Source organism: Leptinotarsa decemlineata, unplaced genomic scaffold (genome assembly GCF_025532065.1).
Source record: "Leptinotarsa decemlineata unplaced genomic scaffold, Ldec_3_MD MMD2_tig00000505_RagTag_RagTag, whole genome shotgun sequence".
Classification (NCBI taxonomy): domain Eukaryota; kingdom Metazoa; phylum Arthropoda; class Insecta; order Coleoptera; family Chrysomelidae; genus Leptinotarsa; species Leptinotarsa decemlineata.
The window spans coordinates 8068964-8086569 of NW_027412549.1; the positions used below are offsets into that span (position 1 = coordinate 8068964).

The window sequence follows — 17606 nt, forward strand, 5'->3', positions numbered from 1 at the left end:
AATTGCTTTTGTGTAGACTTTTTTGGAAAGTATTTTGTTTATTAATTCAGCTTTGATTTTTTGAAAGTAAAGTTTGAGAAGATCTAAAAGGTGTAGTTTATGAAATTACTATGAATCTTCATCAAGTAACGGCCAAATCAATCAGAAAAATATATCTCATATTTCGAAAATAAAGGTCAATAGGAGAGTTCCACTCAACAGATTTCAGTTTTGTGGAATGTAGGAATGGGTCAAAAAACTTTGCAATATTATACAACCGACACAATTTTGTGGGAAAAAAGAATGCAATCTCCAGAAGGAAAGTGTGTGAAAAAGGCCAGAGCCAGCAAAACAACAATAGAAATAATGGGAAATAATAGAAACTGCCGAAGAGCCTTCCAGTGTGCGAGGCATTGCGATCTTCGTCTGTCGTTGGTGCTGGCATTTGTCGCAGCCACAGCGATGGCATGCTAGTTCAGTCGCGCGCGAACATTTGGGTTGGTGGTACGCAGTTGAATTGGCCGGATAACATGCAACTACTCTCGTAGCGGTAGACAAATTTTGTTTTGATTTCTCGCGTTGGGTTATCTGAGTGCACTTTTGTTTCTTCTTTTTTTGGGATTACCAGCTCATTTTCTGGAGGTGTCGAGGTAAGTTTTATTAAGGGTCAAGTCTCAATCAGTTTGTTATTATTGTCAGATTGAAACTGAAACCTATTTTTGGTAAAAACGATTATATGAATTCAATTCCCACATTGCTAACAGGATGCTTTTATGTACTGTGCTGGGTAGGTGAATACCATATTTAATTTCAAATTTTGCTCCTTCTAGGTTTGCTTCGATAAAAATATTTTCTTTACGTATAAATGTTTTATCTCTTTGCACTTTCGTTCATGTTTTTGTTATTATATGAGTAATCAAATTGTAGCTTTATACTCCCGACGAAACTACTAAGAGATCGTGCCTTTCGATCACTGTGAAAACTCATGTGGATAACGATCAACAAAAACTCCTTAAGCCGGTATTATATCCGCGGACTACTGAGCAAGTCACTGAATAATTATGAATTAAAATTACATTCGTGTGGTACATTCCAGGGTACATCTCGGGGTACATTTTTGGACAACCTAGGTATTACAAATGGTTACAGCCAAACAAACCAGTTGTAAGTTAACTTTAATTTAAAGGAATTTATTTGAGGAGGTTATTCATTCGTTTTCAAGAGAACAATTTATGCAATTACATTTCTGTGGTATTATTGGACCGTTTTTTAGCTGACCCCACTATTGCTATCTAGGAAATGGCATGGTTGGTTAAATTATACAAAATCGAAAATTTGAATTTTGAAAATTGATTCATGCCAGATCATAACAAACATGATATATGGAAAAGTTCCTGTACCCCATTCTCATATTATTTGAAATTGGGGCGGAGAATCAACCAAGGAATTTTGCGAATATCTCAATGCAGTTTTTATTTAATTCAACCAACCTTGTAACTCTTACCAGCTTTATATTATATTATTATTTTCATTCATTATTTTTTCCTTAAATTGTCTTGAAGAATAATATACATGCGGAAAAAATGAGGGACTATTCCTTGGACTATTTTAAAGATGAAGCGAGTTTCTCAAGAAATACCATACAGAATTTCCACAATAACCATGTTTGGGCTGAAGAAAATCCACATGAGGTGCTTGAAGATTGCTTTCAACATCAGTTCTCGTTTTAACGAGACAATTCCCACCCAAACGTTCAAGTTTGGGTAGGAATTGTAGGCGACTTCCTAATTGGACCGGTATTTCTGCCGGAAAGAGTTACCGGCGAGGTATACAGAAACTTTTTGGAACAAACACTACCTCGGTTTCTGGAGGATGTACCATTGGTTACAAAAAATGCAATGTGGTTTATGAACGATGGTGCACCAGCGCATTTTAGCATATTGGCTCGAGAGTTTTTACCAGTAGGTACCTTACATACGGAGATTGCAGGATTGGTTGAGGTGGACCTCAATTATGGCCTGCTCGATCACCGGACTTAAACCCCCTGGATTATTTCCCATGGTGCTACCTAAAGTCATTAGTTCACACTACTCCAGTGGAAGATGTGGAAGATTTGAGAAACCAGATAAATGATTGGTGTATCTAACGCAATCAGAAACGATCCTGGTGTTTTTGAAAGAGTTCGGGAGTCGATGAGAAGATCGGATTCTTGCATCTGAGCGGGGGGTAGTCATTTTCAACGGTTCTTGTAGGTTAAGAAATATTACATGTAATTTTTTGGTAATAAATCGTTATTGTCGAAATTCTTTTTCGCTCCGTATCTTCAAAAATCATCAAAGGACAAAATATCTTTAGAATAGCCCAAGGAATAGTCCCTTAAATTTTTGCCGCATGTTAAATAAACACCCTGTATTTCAGTGCGGATATATGTGGATGAATACCCAACACCAAATTTCCATAAAACCTATCGGTTTTACAAAATGTATTTGGTTCCACCCGGTATAAGTATTACATGAAATGCGGTGGGCTTATTGTCGTTTTTGATCATAATGTAATAAGTCATCGCACCTGGACATTCTGTGATTCTGTCATCATTTGTATGATTCATGCGGCATTTTTGTTCGTTTCATTTGCGATGCCAGATTTGTTAGTTACTAATGAACAATTGTTTCGTGCTCAGCTTGATAATATTATTTCTCATTGATGTTAACTATGTAGGTATCAGTAGTACCCACTTGCCACTTGAAGTGGGAAATTTTTTACCGACTATATTTACAATTTGTAGAAAGGAAAACCCAAAGCATTACTTCGTAATCTTTGTCGAATTCTGTTATAACATTTTATGACTATGGGACTGGGGATTTAGGTAATTTAGGAAGGTACAACACCATGAACTCCAAAAACTATATAACCCCAATTTATTAGTAAAAGGGTTGTTAACACTACTGCCAACAAGCCGCAAATATTCTTTCTGTATCAGCAGATCAGTTTCACGTTAGAGTGTCTCAGGCCCATTATTATTCAGTGTTAAGTTTTTGGTGTAACAAACATTCCCAAAAAATTGATATCCAACCACTTCTTCTTCTTTTTTATGTTATGTGTATCATTTATCGATCAATCTTTGCTGTATATTCTCTCAAGAAATTGTCTTTCTATGCCTTTGTAGAAAAGTGACAAAACAGAAAATCAAATCATTTGCTGTTTTAGGGTGTTAAGCCGTGGTCTGCAGGTTTTTGGGCCTGGCGTTTCTATGCAACTACAACAGTCATTATCAAAGATGGTGTCCTTGAAAGTCTACATCATACCATGACACTTTGACATATTTGCTTATATTAAAAAAAACACTTCAATGTAAGATATTCACTTGACAGTTTACAAAACCGCTACCCCTGTTTCGCTATACAATAGCATCTTCAGGCGTCACAGTACATGTATTGTGACGCCGGCACAAATTATCAGGAGAAAATCTCACATTAGTGTTTTTTGAATACGTTATAATGGATTTTCATCAAATATCGGTCAGTTTCTTTATATTTATTTTTTCAATTTAATAATTCAAATATGCTTTATTTTCTATGACTTTATATTTCGTGTGTTTTCATGGAGTTTTGCTGATTTAAGACATCAACCACAATCCCAAAAATTCCATTGAGTTGACAACACTGGTTTTTGAAGTCTTCCTCCTCCCAGGAAGACTTCAACAACCAGTCTTTTTAACTCACTTCAATATTTACAAGTTGAAAATTAGTTAATCAAACTAAGACATTTTTGTAGTTGACAAAATTATCTCATGTTTCCGAAATATTGCCTATGGATTAAATATTGTATTAAGAAAATCTTCATATTTAGAGAAAAAAACACACTTTTGGCTTGTTCCAAGCTGGGTATTTGGTCTTTTTTCTTTAATTTTTGTCATTTTGAGTCATCCTTTTTTGCGGGAATCTGATTAATCACCTGAGAAGATAATTTGCTTTATTAAAATAATCCATCAAAGTCGGTTCAAAGAATCAATTTTGAATTGTTACACCGTATTGTTACACCAATTTCATACATTGAAATAATTTGATTTTTCTAAATCGGTTATATGTTATATTATTTTATTTATTCTTTGCGAAATCCTGCTGCCCAAGTTTTCTATTATTGAGTTACTTCCTTCTTTAATCCCTTTTCAATGTTTTGATGAATATCAATTTTCAACCAAAAACATCTTTCATATTGTTTATATAAAATTTCTTGTATATATATATTCGCCTGTATGAAATAAAATTATTAACGATGAGTATGGGAAATTATATAAATGCACTCAAAAATCAGTTTTATCAACATCGTGCCTTGACGGAAGGTCATCTACGTTGGCTACTATACTTGAAATGAAACCTTATTTAACAATTCGAGGGAATGGCATTTACTTTTATCAGTAACAACACCCATATGAATAAAGGTATACTTTCACATTACTCATCGTTTCGATAATATGTATATAGGTAAGCTCACCTAATTTGTATTTCGTCCAACTTCATTATTAGCGTTTATAAATGAACAACAAAACAACAAACTATGGCGAAATTACTAATGATGAGTAACATTCGATGAATAATATTCAATTCGGAGAAACTGCTTTTAGATCACTCACAAAATATTACCTTTCCTTTTTTTCTTTTCATGTCATTAGCATGAGGCAAAGGACGCCTGGAAAATTTTCTTCGCTGTTGAGGTTTGTTTCAAGAAATTCAGGCTCTTTCTTGGATCACAATTCAAGCACTAATGAACTTTAGATTCGAAAATTATGTTTCAAATATTGTTCGATTGAGAATGAGCATTTGAAACTTCATGTGAAAATGTTTCATTTTACGTTGGAATATATTTCGGAGTGGCGCAACTTGGGATTGTTATAATATTGGCCTCTAACATTGAACAGTTATTTAAACATTCTTGAAATTTTTCTTTTCGTTTGATCAGTTGGATTTACGTTTCACGCATCCCCAATATAAACATATTTTAAACTCTTCCCGTTCCATTATCGATGTATATCTAATAAGTGTTGTACGCACTGTATGTTATCCTTACGATAAGTATAATGAAAATGAACAACTCTTGCCACGCTTGAAACTGTTTACAAACATCCTCTCGATAATTTTGTTCAAGTATTCGTTTGCTCTGCTGGGTTCTGATTGAATATGCGGAAACTACTGTAGGACATAAAAATACGTAAATCTCGTACATACCGTGTGGACCTGGGATTAGATATCAAGATTCGATAAGAATTTTTGAAATTTTTTGGAAAGTATTTATTTTCCCTAGATAGCTTTCAAAAAATCATCTGATATATCAATTTTCGATCTATTCAGAGCATGTGTACTAAAGCTGAAATTTTTTAAAAATGTAATCCGAGTTATTGAAAATTCAGAGCTTATAAAGAATCATCTACTGGTATATTCTTCTTATTTCTATTCCAAATGTTTGTACTAACAACAAACATTTGTGTAATTATCTCCAAGTGAATCATCGCTACTTACTTTTTTTAATTTGATGCAGTGGATATCGTTTAAAACGTAAAAAATCTCCAAAAAAGAATTTTAAGCTTTATTCTCTCTTAAGACCAAGAATCACCTTACTTACTTGTTTATACAATGCAGTACTTGGAATTCGATAGTTGAAGTAAAAAAGGAATGCAGTTTTTGATATTTTCCGATGAAAACGGAAATGCTGAATTACCACTATCGATATTCTTGACATTCACATTGATACTGACAAACATGAACATAGTGACTATTAAAATGGGAATGAGTTAACATTCCAAGTCTAAACACATGTTCTTTCGTCTTAATTTAAAGATCTTTCTTGGTAAACGGATCAGTCGAAAAGGAACTGCGAAGTGGCCCGAAAGATCGCCCGATTTAGGTCCATTACAAAACTCAACTTGCAACACGAGATGCTCATTTGGAGAACTGCGTTTATGTGGAATAATCTCCAGCAAAGGAAATCTAATGCGAATCACTACTTTCGCACAGCCACCGCTCTTAGAGCGCCTTAAGGATTTTCCTGTAGTGCTTGTATTTTGTCCTTGAAAAAAACGCATTACTGACTGAATTGCAGAACGTCTGAAATCGCTTTAAACAAAAGAGGAGGATACTATTTTGAAAACTAACTTGTTAAAGTGAAATGTTAGTAAGTAAACATTTAATATTCTCTGATGGAATTTCACCTCAATTTCCATATGCACTAGTCAGGCCTATGCTGAAAAACTGATTTTATTAATACTAACGACGATTCATAGTTTTTATCTACCTGTATCAACAACTCTAATCTGAATGCATTCTCATACAATGAAACTAGGAAGTTCTATCGCTTCTCTATTGTCAGTTTGCAATAGGATGATCCAAGGTTTACATCATTCGTGCAAAATCAACCGTGACTCAAAACAGGATGAACAAATCGATCGTATTCAATGTGCAGTACCTAACCACATCTTTGTGACCACAACATTTTTGTTTATAATTTGAAGAAACAACATGTGTGGAAACTCATTTGGATCTTGTGGTAATATAATGTCGTCAGAATGATTTTAATGTGTCACAGTAAATGCAAAATTTCACGTTTAACTAAGGTAATAATCAAGACCATACAAGATGAAAACCTGAACTTCTCTTAAACTTTAAGACTACTTCTATTTATTTGAGGAACATCCATATTTTTTTTAATTGTCTGCAATGTTTGTAATGTGTTACACTTTATATTTAGTTCCATTTTGAGTCATATTTGAAGTTAGTTTTTTGAGGAGACTGCAATATCACACTGCAATATCCCAACCGTATCATAATTTTTATTTAGTTGCAATTCGAGTATTATTTGAAGTCCATTTTTGTGGAGATCAGTGATATTCTGTTTCTTTCTTGGTTATAATAATCTTCTATAATCTAAAAGAGAAGAACTTTATGAAAATTGGGATATTTCTCATTTTAACAGAATACTCATTAAATAAATTCATTCTCAAGTTATCTGTCATGGTTTGAAATTGCATACTGTGGTTCCTTGATCAATGAGCTGTTTTTCATTTTTGCCACAAATTAGCTAAATGTCCGTACCTTATTGCTGTATCTTTCCACATCACACTTTAATCTAATTGAAGTATTTTATGGTTGTTTATTAGAAGGAAGTTTTTAAGTCATTGGTATTTAAAAAATCATAACTGAAAATACATTACTTCCTTTTTTATTTGGTGAAAATAATGAAATAATCAAACAGCTACAGGTTGAGCGGTACGAACACAGTTTATTTGGTAACTAGTTCATATCTAGTCACAAATGAATGCATAGGCATAAAAGATATGTTTATCATTTTATTGTTACACTATCATCCTACAGATTGCTTCTTTTATAAATGAATAGAAAATGCTGAATATTTCAGATCACCTGCACTTTCATTAGATTATAAGCTACTGACTTTTTTCTATTGGCTAAACGAAAACGGTTGTTTTTGCCACTCAAACATTTAGTAGAGATGAATTGCATGAAAATACCATTTATCTACACCACCATTATCTCTGTCTTTAAATGAATTTGTCAGGACAGTCTGATTTGCTGACTTTGATAAAATTTTAGTAGTTTTCGTTTGGAAACTGCCATTTTCAACTCCTATATTGAATGAATTCTTGCTTGCTCTTCTCCTCTAGATGATCTATCTATACATTTCCCAATTTAATTTCCTATATCGATAACTACCTATATGAGAACCTTCACTTAATTTTGGTAAAAGAAATGTTGTAACTTTTATTCATAAAGCACATTCCACATTGTTAAAACTGTCTTCTGCAATGTATATTGTTCACTGTGATGTGTTTTTATTTTGTATAAAATATAAAAATCAAAAAATCAAATGAATTCATTTTGAAAAGAAGTACTGTTGATGCGAAAATGATGGAAATAAAATGATTATCTGCTAACAACGATTCCAATTATTTTTTTATAGCTGGCGACTAATACTAAAAAAACAAAACTAACTCGCATGTGACATGCAATCCCTTCAAACTGTTATAATTTTCTCAAGTATTTCGCGGAAAAGTGAGTAAATGAAACAACTTTAAATGATCTTCAAATGAGCTGAGGATGAACGCTTCATTTTCTAGTCTCGCCAGTCGTCACCACACTCGAACTTATATCGATAATTGTCAGTCGTAGGAAACTTTATAGTGATGTATTACTCGAGTAATAAGCAATATGAGCAGCCAATTAACTTGAGGATTATTAATTATGTCCTGTCCAATGCGTCTCCCATATTTCAGTACCTACTTATTCGTATGTGGTGCGAGAATTTGCTTGAGAATTATGTCCTAAGCAGTATCAGGATTAATATATACATGGATGGTTTGAAAGAGGTATATATTTTAGAAGTAGAAAGCCAAAAATTGTTTTCCCAATATACAAGGTATTTCAGAACTAGTTATCTTAACAACGTAGTGCCTAGAAGATATTACAAATTTGACCAAAATGAAAATATCTTTTGCTTCTATAGATTGAATGAGAAATTTGTAAATGAAAAAATATTGTATGCAGTTCTGATATACCTATCCCCTTCGATATTTTTTCTCACTCCGCCTTCGTAAATCACTGATGATACTGGTCAATTCCATACAAGAAAATATTTGTAAGAATACGGTAGTGACAGAAAGTGTGCTGATGAGTAGTTAACTTGATAATATTGGTTACATGAACGGGGTACTCCAAAAGTTGATAACGAAGACGTTCACAACGAAGTTATCGACATGAACTTTTTGCTCTGTTGAAGCTTTCTAATAAGTCAGTGCTTGCTGTCTTCTTTTGATATTTTGAATCTTTCAATCCTTATTTTCTCCAAGCCCGCAACACTTCAATTCTGGATTTTTATCTTTTTTTATATCCCCCTTTCCTCGGTTTCAGGTAGAACAGTCCAGCATAGATATTATTATGTGATATTACCATGGAATAACTAAGATAGTCTTGTTAGGCAGAATTGTAATATCGGGTAAAAAATGAAGCTATTAAAACACTTTTTCTACACCAGAACAAAATACTGTCTCCCGACGCGTGTTTTGTTAACCAAGTTAACATCATCAGATGACTAAAACTACATTTTACGGCTATCGTATTGTATATATATCTAGGTGAGCCATCACCTCACCTAAATTGAATAAGTGGTCCTGATATGGTCCCGAATCCTTTACTATTTGTAATTATTTCATACGACGTTAAGAACGGGGTGTAAGGAATGAGATCAATGTCGTTGTTCATAGATCTCGTTCCACATTTTTCGGTTTCTGAACTTTTAAAGGTATCTAAAAACCTGTTGTCATAGACAGATCTCAACCTCTCAATCATTTCAAGGATTCCTCAATTATTCTTGGGCCGTCTTCTAACATGTATATATCTCGGTAGCCGGGCGGTTCGACGTGGGTGCTTTGTCACTCGATTTTCACTTCCTATTGTACAACCCGTGTCAAGAATCAAACGTTGAAAGGTAAGACCTCGTTAGTCCTTAGCATATTTCAAACATATATATATATATATATATATATATATATATATATATATATATATATATATACATGTATATATATATATATATATATATATATATATATATATATATATATATATACCGGGTGTCCCACATTTTATGTGACAGGCAATATCTGGTTTGTTGAAGGAGATACACAAAAATGTTTCATACAAAAGTTTTAGGAGTTCATGAGAGCTATATTTTGATATAATTTTTAAATATACAGGGTGTTTGGTGTAGGTGCTACAGACCAAAATTCCATTTTTTAAAATAGAACGCCCTGTATATCATTACATATTCAGATGCTACGTTAAATTCATTTCATGTTTGGTTTTTGAAATTCGGTTACGGCGTTGTTGAGTTATTGCACTTTTCCTTAAATATAAAGTTTCAAAAAAACTATTTACTCGTACACGAATCCAGTCTATATCTTTTATTAAATTGAACTAGACTACTACTGAATACAAACCATTATTCTCACCTCTACGATACGATATCGATATCAGTTGAATATAATATTGAAATTCTTGAGAATGTGACTAACTTGAGGGTAAATTGCTTTATATTGCACAATTTCATCAAGTAGCTTATGCTTGTTGATGCCATAGTAACAAATGTTGATGAATTGTATCTACTTGTCAGTTCGATTCAGTGATTCTTTGCAAAACAGTAACTGTGTTCTTTGTGCGAAAACTCCAGTATGCCTTTCGCGTTTACTCCAAGTGATTGCATTGATGTGTTATTAATTTTTGGGGAATGTCAGAAAAACTGCCGTCAAGCACAACGTCTATACCAAGAACGTTTTCCAGACAGACCCATTTCGTCACGAATGACTTTTTCGAGAGTTGTAGAAAAATTTGCGAACTGGGTCATTTCCTTCTACTATAAAGCATCGTCATCATACGAGATCTGTTAGAACTAAAGATTTAGAGATCAATGTGTTGGCTTATATTATTATTCATCCACATGTTTCTATCCGTACTCTTGCAGAAGAAATCGGTGTGAGTAAATCTAATGTACAGAGAATTCTGAAAGAAAATAAATACCACCCATTCAAAATTCAGTTGGTACAAGGTTTGAAACCCACGGACTTTGAACGACGACTTGAATTCATTGCTTGTATTCAGGTAATATTACATGAAAGTCCTAACATATTCAGTCAAATTTTGTGGAGCGATGAATCGCGATTCCACAATAATGGAGTTGTGAATCGACATAACAGTCACTATTGGTCTCAAGAAAATCCCCACTGGGTCCGCGAAAGTAATTTTCAAACTACTTGGGGTATTAATGTATGGTGTGGATTGTTCAATGGCCGCATCATAGGACCTTACTTTTTCAATGAAAATCTCAATGGATTGCGATATTTACATTTTCTAGAAAATGATTTAATCCAGTTGATGGAAGATATTCCCATAGCAGAACGACAAGGAATTTGGTGGCAACAAGATGGTGCTCCTCCTCACAATTCACAGGTTGTTACTGAATATCTGGATAGAACGTACCCAAATAGATGGATTGGTAATAAGGGTCCAATTCGGTGGCCGGCTCGTTCCCCAGATTGATCACTATCTAATGGGCATCACTTTGAACAATTTTTATGACTTATTTCTAGGTACCTACCATTCTTATGAAATGATTTATCAAGTTATATTATTTACATTGTTATTAATTAAATATTTGTTTTCGAATACACCTCTTTCAATTTCGCAATTGTTTCATATTCAAAATGATTCCTGACTGAATTCCACAACTCAAAATTGAAACCATTACTTCGAACACCCAAAATTTTGACAAATTTTTATGTGATCTGATGCAGAAAGAATAATTGTATGAGATATTTTAAAAAATAATAGTCGTTCCCAAGACTTTACATTTTAAGCAATAACTCAACAACGCCGTAACCGAATTTCAAAAACCAAACATGAAATGATATCAGAATTTAACGTAGCATCTGAATATGTAATGATATACAGGGCGTTCTATTTTAAAAAATGGAATTTTGGTTTGTAGCACCTACACCAAACACCCTGTATATTTAAAAATTATATCAAAATATAGCTCTCATGAACTCCTAAAACTTTTGTATGAAACATTTTTATGTATCTCCTTCAACAAACCAGATATTGCCTGTCACATAAAATGTGGGACACCCGGTATATATATTTAAACATATTTCAAACAAATATATATATACTAAATTTATACATTTTTCAATTCAAAAAACCTATATCGAGCCTTATATACCTAATGGCACCTGAAAATATTATTTAACGTGCGATTCCTAGCGTGGATTGGACAATATACAGTGAAAATCGATTGTTCGAACTTGGAATAATAAAAGTTTGAAAGAAACCTTTGAACATATCGTTTCAATAATTAGAAATGTTTTACGAACATTTGAGAGAAAATAGTAAGTAGCTTACAAGTAGCGCATTGATAATGTTTTAACAGAAAAAAAAATTGTGTAAATAGTAGGTATAGGTACTAATAATTTTTTATTTTTTTTAAGGGATGTTGCTCTTTCATTTGAGAATTTCAGTAGATATAATTTTAGGCACATGGAACAAATTCCTTCGTTTATTTCTTTCATCTCGAAACCAATCTGAAAGTTAATCTAGTTGAATTTACTTAATGTAACAAATCAAATTGTTCTGGTTGGTACGCGTGCGGCTATTTTCTAGAGCACAATTCAAGAATGCGGTAATAATCGTGATTATGGTTTGTATACGCATGCTTTTTCCTTTTTATGCCCAATATTATATAACCTATGGAAACAATGACGTTTGCCCAACGAAAGAAACAAAGAGTTATTAGTCGTTTATACTCCAATTCGGATTCAACTTATTATTGGTAATCAAAAACTGGGGACCTCCATATAAGTTGTAATGACATTAATACTTTACAGTGCATTTCTTTACTGTCCTCCTCCCTCTTTTATTTTTTGATTGGGTCAACTCAAAAAATTGATATTTGGGATAATGAAATTAATGCATGAATACTTCAGTTTGAAGTGAAATTGACAGATGAAACTCTCAAGATGGCGACTGGGTGCCATTTGAGAAAAAAATTAAATGGAAAGGTGGGTCTTGTGGCACATCATTTTGAAGCTCCTGACGAATACTTCACAACCGTAGAATAGAAGTCGGTATCTTCACCTACTACAGAATAGCGGATCATTTGATAATTTCCTGAAGAAAAACACATTAATATCGATATTTCTAGAAATATTCTTTTTCATCTGCCATATGGCAAATCCAACAACCCGATAAGGTTTGCTAAGTTATTTTTTGTTACGACAGTACGACAATGAACATCATTGTTCAGTTAGAATATTCTCACTTAGTTTTGGGTTTTACTAGTAGTAAGATACCACGTCAACAATCTCGAAAATGGTCAATTATCGTCCATTGGAAGAAAACATTGAAGCGATTTTTATTTACGATGCGACGCGTAACTTTCTCGAGACCGAAAGAACTTTCAATGAACGTTTTCCGAATCGTCCTATCTGTAGAAAATATTTGAAAGAACTTGTATCCAAATTCACAACTACCGGTAGTGTACATAACAAAAAGCCCCCAGGTCATCCGTCCATTCCGAAAGAACAGCAAGTGCAAATAATTGGTGAGATGGTAGTAAATCCTGAACAGTCTACTTATTCCGTCGTGAATGTTTGTGAGGTGTCTCCTTCTACTGTGTGGAGACTTTTGAAGAGGAATAGGTATCATCCATACAAAATTAAAATGGTACAGCAGTTAACTGAAGATGACCCTGATCGAAGAAGAGCATTCTGCGAAATCATGACGGAAACTATTGAAAGGCATTCTACCTATTTCCACAATATTTGTTTCAGTGATGAATGAACATTTTTTAACGGCAATGTTCACGGACAAAATTACCGTTATTGGAGTGACACCAACCCTCACGTTTTCCGGAAAACACATACCCAATATCCAGAAAAAATTTACGTTTGGGCAGGAATATTGGGAAACCATATTGTAGGACCTCTATTTATTGATCAAAATTCAACAGGGGAACTGTATTTGAATATGCTGGAAACTACTGTTGACCTCTCATCACTGAAATCGTCGAAGCGAATCCTATTGAATTCGATATGGATATTGATTTACCACAAGATTTAGCACCACCACATTACTCCAGACAAGTAAGAAACTATTTGGATACTACTTTTTTCGGTCGTTGGATTTGCCGTCGAGGTCCTACAGAATGGCCATCCCGCTGGTCAGATTTGACGCCTTTGGACTTTTTTGTGGGGCTATTTGAAGCAAAAGGTGTACGAAATTGAACCTGCTTCAATATTGGGGGGCATTAAAGAAATGCACTGTATGAGATTGAGCCTAATCTAAATTGAAACGTTGAATATATTCAACGATTTTAGAATAAAAACATCCGGTATAAGTTCTTGTGGGCCTACATGATATTTTCGTAGAAATGAGGTTAAAAACTACTGCAGTTCTAACCAGTTACGATTTGCTCAAATGTAATTGAAGAGCATTCAAAACCTAAATAGAAAAGGAATAATTTTTCAGGATAGATTAGTTTTTATAAAAAAGTCGTTGGTCCTTTTGGTATTCACAAAGTGAATAGGAAAAAGTGATTTCCTTGTAATTCGGTATACACATGTTTAAAAGTAGTTTCGGATGGGCTTTTTTCAGTTTGTATCTGAAAAAAATTTCTGCGCATGATCGTAAGTTCTATAATGATAAAGGTAGGAAACCAAAATGCTTTTTTCATAAAGCATTTTGCATTACCAACTTGTCAGAGAATGACAAGTTGGTAAATTCTACTGAAACAAAGCAATGTTAACTCACTGAACAACCAAACGAAGATTATTTATTTCATAAATAAGTGACGGCATCTAAAAAATGTTTGGCATCAAGGTGGTACGCGACAAGAAATTTAATATTTCTCTTACACATAAATTGGTACTCTACCTGAGTTATTGATATCTACTGTACTAACAACTGTTACAACTTCTGACAACAATGGCTGACGTCTGCGTGATAAAACATCCTGTTATAATGCTGTCTGCGTGCATACAATTAATATCATAGTCGCATTCGTCAGTTACTACCTGTTTGCTTTAGGTAGACATGAAGTTTATAAAAAACAAAATTCAGTAAAGAGGAATAAGTTATGAGGCTCGAAATAGAAGACACCATTTACTGTCTCACTTACATTTTCTTATTATGGAACTAAGAGGGAAAATTTAGCACTTTCAGTACAATTATTCCTTTCGATTTCCTTATAACTTTAATATTGTTGTTATTGGGACGTGATCAAAGTTACTAATTGTACGGATATTCGCAAAAATACGTATACTATGCACCATTGACTTTATAGGTAAACGTGAAGGTTCCATTTTCCTGTTTCTCAGAGTCATATTGATTTGCTGAAAATAATTATAGGTGAGATGTATGTGAAAGTTGAATTGATAAGTTGATTGAAAATAACTGGAGTATTTTCCTTTCGAATCTGCACTATACCTTTTGAATGCTTTCGAATCAATGTGATTCATTAAAGCATTTCAGATGAAATATTTGGTATAGGTAATTAATGGTTCCGAATCGGATTACAAAAAAATCATCTGAAAAGTTGTGAAAATTTTTTTTCACATAATATGTATTCATTTGTTATTTTCTTTTTTCTACATGTGTTCATATACTTTGTATATAAATAATGTGAGATTGTATTTATAGAAATGTATCTTTTTTAATGACTTACCTTGGCACAAGTTTTACTTCTCAAGGTTATTATTAGTTTATAAAATGAATTATTTTAATGAAGTGAAAAATAAAATTGAAACAAAACTTTTGTATGAAATAGAAATATTAAATGGGGTTATTCACAAACAAGAGGATAAATTTATCTACTATAGTTGTACCATTCTCAAGGTTGTACCATTCTCAATGATGTCGCCCGAAGAATTTGCATACTGACAGCCCGGACCTATCTTCATCTTTTTTTATGTTTTGTGAGGTTTCTCAAAAATCGCGCCTACATTAGGGAACAGTCGTTGTTAATTAGGTAACATATTCCTCAATTCAGATAATTTTGTAAGAACATTTTTTTAATTTTTCGAAAACTCAATATTCAACCAGTACATTGTAGCTCTGATTTGGGTTTGTTAGATTCATAGCTTTCCTTCATAATCCATTAGGGTTGTCCCTTCAGGCCTCCCAATAAGAAAGATTCTTACTAAAACATCTGAGCATCCCAGTTTCTATACTCTGGAAAGTACTATCTCATTGTGTCTGAAACTTATTTCTTCGCATGATCTACACATCCATGTATAGAGTTACTTATTTTCAAATTGATTACTTCCTTCCTTTCTTTGGAAGATTCCCTCATCCCTTTTTTTGTATCAAGATGGAGTAGTAGAAAGCCAAAACTTTCTTTCCCAAAAAATTAATCACTCCTAAAAATATAACCCCTTCAATTCAAATAAGATTTCTCTTGGCTGGGATGAAATCAAATAGGTGAATGAAGTTCATTACGATGTCATCGATGACATAAGCAGATCAAGCTTATTCCGTGACATTAAAAAATCGTAATTCGTGAATGAATTGTGTGTATTTTCTATAATGTTATCCAATTTGGTACTGAAGAGCCTTAGGGCAAGTGTCTTAAGGCGAAACATCGGTGTATACCAATGAGGGTGACAGTGTTCCATGTAAGTGCAATTTATTACCATTCATTCAAAGTAGAACTCATGTGAATGATATCTGATTTTCATTCCACAACGAATGTTTGAAATACAAACTGAGTAAAGAAAAGTATCTTCTGTATAATTCAGTGTTCATATAAAAGCATTCGTTTCGAAAGAATTTTTTTTTTCGTGTAAATCAATGTTTATATGAAAGTAGCTGTTTCAGGAGGACTTTCTTTCAGTTTGTGTCTGAAAGTTACTTCTTTACATGATCTACACAGCACCAGGAGAATAAGAATATGCATGAGGTTCAAAAATTATCAACTTCGATAATTTAGGCGATGTCATCTACTTAAGATCAGTCACATGAACCACTAGCTAAAAACCACAGATACTAAAACTGATTCAGAGTGAGTTGTATATTACTTTTTACCATTATAAGTTACCTATGGAATGAAACTATAATCAGGCCATCGAATTATAGTAAAATTATTGAGCTAAACGAAGATATAATTTATCATTTTTGCTTGTAGGCGCTTGTGAATGGTATCGATGCTGGTCTATACTTTGTCTCACTTTTGGAAAATGTTATCAAAACTTCAGTTTAGATTGTATATAATTCTTGAACCAGGGAATCAACCACTTGAAAATTCATCTGTAATTTATCCACATTTGTTAGTTAAAAACCTGGCTGGACAAAACTTGTCTTGCTTGCAAGAAAACGAAACTTAATCTATTACGAATCATATTTCGTGGTCATCCTCGTTATATCCATGAACTAACAAATCATTCACAATATGTTAAGTTACTAGCAGTTACGAAGATAGTTTGTTTTTTTTGCTTGCATTTAGTTGTAGCAACCTGACTGAATCTTCATTGGTTCTTTTACATTTCCCGAGTTAATGTTCCAAGATAATTCTAGGTACTGGTAAAAGTACAGATCTAAGTTTAGTCACTTTTCCCAACAACCAAATCATGAAACAGTTGTTTAAAAGAGCATTGGTGAAATAATAAAGAATTCTGCAAGTAGTGATTCACGCAACAGTTCTCCGATTCAATCTCGCCAGAGGCAAGGCTGTGTATTATTTCCATTGGTATTCGTCGAAACAGTAGCAACGCTTTATAACGTTCAGGTTTTTTAACAAGAAAAAAAATTCAACTGGTTTTTGTACGGGACTCAAGTGACGACATTTGAAATGTGTTATTGGTTTTATAAGGACTTATACGCCAAGGACGCTGTTAATTGAAGCGTTGTGTGAAATAGATCCTGATTAAAGCACCTGCAATAGATGATTTATTGCAAAAAGATTATCGTTTGTCTACTGCAATGAACTATTTCTTCGAAGAAAAGGATTTCATACTCATGATGTATCCTAAGCCGGTGACACATTGTTTTTCTGACATATCTCTTCGTCAAAATTCT

The 17606-nt window shown here is 33.4% G+C and overlaps 1 protein-coding gene across 1 annotated transcript in view; it reads left to right on the forward strand.

The window, feature by feature from the left end:
* The first annotated feature begins 431 nt into the window (after positions 1–431).
* rau (RA domain-containing protein rau) overlaps positions 432–17606 on the forward strand; it is a 149662-nt gene continuing 132487 nt past the window's right edge. Inside the window, exon 1 of the mRNA XM_074173862.1 lies at positions 432–629. The gene's annotated coding sequence lies outside the window, so the exon portion shown is untranslated. The remainder of the gene's footprint in view (positions 630–17606) is intronic.